Source organism: Vanessa atalanta, unplaced genomic scaffold (genome assembly GCF_905147765.1).
Source record: "Vanessa atalanta unplaced genomic scaffold, ilVanAtal1.2, whole genome shotgun sequence".
NCBI lineage: Eukaryota > Metazoa > Arthropoda > Insecta > Lepidoptera > Nymphalidae > Vanessa > Vanessa atalanta.
The window spans coordinates 5001-10000 of record NW_025920021.1 but is presented as its reverse complement, the minus strand read 5'-3'; the positions used below and the strand labels follow the sequence as shown (position 1 = coordinate 10000).

The 5000-nt window shown below is 40.7% G+C and overlaps 2 non-coding genes across 2 annotated transcripts; both read right to left on the bottom strand.

Annotated features, from left to right (window-relative positions):
• Nucleotides 1–115: 115 nt before the first annotated feature.
• Nucleotides 116–272, bottom strand: LOC125076732. Its single transcript, XR_007120648.1, has one exon. It is a non-coding gene; the product is annotated as a 5.8S ribosomal RNA (ribosomal RNA).
• A 460-nt stretch (nt 273–732) lies between these two features.
• On the bottom strand, nt 733–2635 carry LOC125076738. Its single transcript, XR_007120653.1, has one exon. It is a non-coding gene; the product is annotated as a small subunit ribosomal RNA (ribosomal RNA).
• Nucleotides 2636–5000: the final 2365 nt, after the last annotated feature.

The following is a 5000-nucleotide window of genomic DNA, read 5'->3' as shown; positions in this document are numbered from 1 at the left end:
AACGCGGATACCGTCATATGTTCGAGAAACGTCAGTCAGTCTATTGAGTCGGTTACGAAATAATAGACATTACGACATTAAACATTGAACAGTGTGGTTTATATTTTTATACAGCCGGCCCTCAGACAGGAGTGGTCCTGGATGTTTCTCCACGGACCGCAATGTGCGTTCGAAATGTCGATGTTCAAATGTGTCCTGCAGTTCACACTATGACGCGCAGTTAACTGCGTTCTTCATCGACCCGCGAGCCAAGTGATCCACCGTCCAGGGTAATGGTTTTTAATTTGTTTTATTTTTATAATTTCTACGATCACTCGAACGATTCTATACGCCAGTGATATGAGTTTATTTTTTTTTTATTTTTATTTTTTTTTTTGTTTTTTTCTCTTATTTTTAGTATACAGAGAAAAATTCAAAAAATTAAAAAAAAAAAAAAAAAAAAAGTTAAAAAAAAAAAAAAGTACAAAAAAAAAAAAAAAGAAATATACATTTTATTTGAAGATGACGATGTGCGTTAACACATCGTACTTTCCTCGAAATCGACATCGAAAAATATCAGAATAGGACGCGTTACACGACTCTGGACTCTGACTCGGACACACTGCTGTGTGAGAGAGAGAGAGTGAGAATCGCGTCCTCGCATCGAAACGACACATTCCGAACGTCGATATTTGTGTTTTAGAATTTTATTATCGTTCATTATCGCACTCTTTCGAGATTGATAATTTACGTTAATGATCCTTCCGCAGGTTCCCCTACGGAAACCTTGTTACGACTTTTACTTCCTCTAAATGATCAAGTTTGGTCAACTTCCCAGCAACGCCGACGGCCGTGAAGCCACCGCGTGTCGGTCCGAAGACCTCACTAAATCATTCAATCGGTAGTAGCGACGGGCGGTGTGTACAAAGGGCAGGGACGTAATCAACGCGAGCTTATGACTCGCGCTTACTAGGAATTCCTCGTTTATGGGGGATAATTGCAAACCCCAATCCCCAGCACGAAGGAGTTTCAACGGGTTGCCCGGGCCTCTAGGCCAGGGAGAACATGCTGATTCCTTCAGTGTAGCGCGCGTGCGGCCCAGGACATCTAAGGGCATCACAGACCTGTTATTGCTCAATCTCGTGCGGCTCGAAGCCGCCGGTCCCTCTAAGAAGAATTTTAATACGCCGCCAGTGAGTTGCTCGACCGAAATCGAGCACACCTAAATGACGACGCCTATTTAGCAGGCTAGAGTCTCGTTCGTTACCGGAATTAACCAGACAAATCGCTCCACCAACTAAGAACGGCCATGCACCACCACCCACCGAATCAAGAAAGAGCTATTAATCTGTCAATCCTTCCGGTGTCCGGGCCTGGTGAGATTTCCCGTGTTGAGTCAAATTAAGCCGCAGGCTCCACTCCTGGTGGTGCCCTTCCGTCAATTCCTTTAAGTTTCAGCTTTGCAACCATACTCCCCCCGGAGTCCAAAATCTTTGGTTTCCCGGAAGCTGCCCGCCGAGCCATTGTAGTAACGTCGGCGGATCGCTAGATGACATATTTACGGTTAGAACTAGGGCGGTATCTAATCGCCTTCGAACCTCTAACTTTCGTTCTTGATTGATGAAAACACCTTTGGCAAATGCTTTCGCTGATGTTCGTCTTGCGACGATCCAAGAATTTCACCTCTAACGTCGCAATACGAATGCCCCCAGTTATCCCTATTAATCATTACCTCGGAGTTCTGAAAACCAACAAAATAGAACCGAGATCATATTCTATTATTCCATGCACGAAATATTCAAGCGGCATTTTGAGCCCGCTTTGAGCACTCTAATTTGTTCAAAGTAAAATTGTCGGCCCATCTCGACACTCACTGAAGAGCACCGCGATAGGATTTTGATATTGAACCGGCGTTTTACCGCCGGCTCACCGACGATATGCTCCGCAGACGTGTCAGTATCACCGCGGATGCGGTGCACCGACAGCGCGGCGCACAAATGCAACTACGAGCTTTTTAACCGCAACAATTTTAGTATACGCTATTGGAGCTGGAATTACCGCGGCTGCTGGCACCAGACTTGCCCTCCAATTGTTCCTCGTTAAAATATTTAAAGTGTACTCATTCCGATTACGAGGCCTCGAAAGAGTCCCGTATCGTTATTTTTCGTCACTACCTCCCCGTGCCGGGAGTGGGTAATTTGCGCGCCTGCTGCCTTCCTTGGATGTGGTAGCCGTTTCTCAGGCTCCCTCTCCGGAATCGAACCCTGATTCCCCGTTACCCGTGACAACCATGGTAGTCGCAGAAACTACCATCGAAAGTTGATAAGGCAGACATTTGAAAGATGCGTCGCCGGTACTGGACCATGCGATCGGCAAAAGTTATCCAGATTCATCAAAATTAACGACTTCGGACGAGACGCCCTCCGTCGATTGGTTTTGATCTAATAAAAGCACTCATCCCATCACTGGTCAGAGTTCTGATTGCATGTATTAGCTCTAGAATTACCACAGTTATCCAAGTAACTGAGTAAGATCTAAGGAACCAAAACTGATATATTGAGCCATTCGCGGTATCGCCTTAATACGGCTTGCACTGAGACATGCATGGCTTAATCTTTGAGACAAGCATATAACTACTGGCAGGATCAACCAGGGAGCTAACCGAGACTTGTTGAAGTCGTCAATTACTCTTCTCGTTTCATATTCGCATATAAAATACACACAAACTTATGCATGCATGTACAATATACGCACAGTATGAAACGAGCGTCTCACCGTATCGTCGATCGCGTTAGACGCGATAGATTTTAACGGTTGACTCTTATAAAAATTTATATGAGACACAAACGCGCTTTAAGCACGCGCGCGCGCGTGCGTGCGCTATAATATATAACGCGACGACAGCGGCGGCGGCGGCGGCGGCGGCGGAGGCGTCTTCACATAATGACACATAACGGTCACGAATTCGAACGTTCTAAACGAGATCGAGTTTTTTTTTCAAAATAACACTTCGCACACGACGTGTACGTATGTATTGTTCAACGATTATTATCGTAAAACATTGGGATCGACGCCCGGTGTTTGAGTGATCGTACCGATACTCGGGTTGTGTATTTTTTGTACATGATAAATGTAAAAATTAACAAAAAGAATTTTAGAAACGACCGTTCATATATAATATAAAAATTATACACACTATACGAATACACTGAATCTTTTAAGAACTCCGTCTCTAACGTTTTCTCATATCGTCGCGACGTCGCAGATCGACTACAATGAATCAACATTTATTCCATGAGGATAGATTGTAGCGAGAGCGACGACGACGACGATAAGAGGAAGAGCGCATGAGGCAGAGAGATCTACGTGCGTCCGTCGGTCGGCACAGTTTTACAGAACGAAAAAGAATCTTTTTATCATTTTCACGTGTGTCAGTGAATATCCCCAGCGGTCGAGACGAATCGTACGTACATACTTGGTTGTTACACTACGTAAAGTATAATATAACGCGATACGACGAATCGAGAGACACGCCAGAAGACACGCAACAAAGACGACAAATGAAAACGATAATAACATTTTTTTCGTTATACAAGAGTACTGATCCGGTCACTTCGCGTCTAACATCAATTTTTGAATGTTCGACGTTCGAACCGTCACTACTCCATATATATGCCTGACGATGAGTATGACATTCGGCTCGTTCGAACGGAATGTATTTTTTTTTTTATTATTATTATTATTTTATTATGTTTCTCATATTCGATCTGATATCATAAGACGACGAACCCCAGAACACGCACCCCCCCCCCCCCCCCCCCAACCCCCCCCCCCCCAACTGACACCCCAAACCCTCCAAAATCTCCAAAACTTCGATTATTTTGTTCTATATTTTTATAGATAGTATATGATTATATGATATTATGCAACGTCAATGCAACAACAACGACAACAACAACAACAACAACAACAACAACAACAATAAAAAAAAAAAAAAAAAAAAAAAAAACAACAACAACAACAACAAAGAAAGTTGTATCTTCGTTTATTTAAATTTCACCGGTATTCGTTTATCGAAAAAAAAAAATTTATAATTAAAATTATTATATTTTATAATTAAAATAATAATTATGACGATGACGAATAAATATAATAATAATAATAATAATAAAGAACATGACGCGATTTACGAATGCGTAAATAATGTTAATAATATAATTTTTAAGTTTCATATCAGTCTTGATACCTTAAAATATGTATAATGAAGTAATAAATAAATAGAAATTATCTTTAAAAAAATATCCTGACATAAATGTATTGAATCTCTATAAAAAAATTAAAAAATAATCTAACGAACGCAACGAGCTCTACTCCTACTCTACGAACGTTTTCTCGAACGAAGTGCTCGATGAAAACGTCGAACGTTCGTGTATCGAAAGGAGAGTCGAGATAGAGCTCATATAATGTTAATGTTAATGTTAATGTTAATGTTAATGTATCGAAAATTATATATGTTAATTATTGATATTAAACGTATAAGAAGACTTACGTAATAATATAATAATGAAAATGACGCGAATTACGAACACGCGAGAGACACAGCACGCACAGACACCATCGATACACGAACTAATCGCAACGAACGGGACTCTAACGATTTCAGAGTGTTCGACGAAAACGTGGAACGTTCGTGTATTGAAGAAGTGAAGTCTATCGAGAAGATCATCTCATCCGCGTCCTCCTCCTCGAACTCTACGAGTTCGAGTTATATATATTTATCGAAAAATCATAAAAATATAATATTCGTGTAATATTATAGAATAGATTTCTGATCTATATATATATATATATATATACAACCAACCAACAAACATACATGACTATCTCTTGTCGAACGCTAACTCACTAACACTCCTCCTCCTCCTCTCGTAGAAAAATACAAATCTTCTCGTAATTATATATCTGTGTATTATTATAATAAATAAAATACACAAATATTATATTACAAGATTTGTGTCACG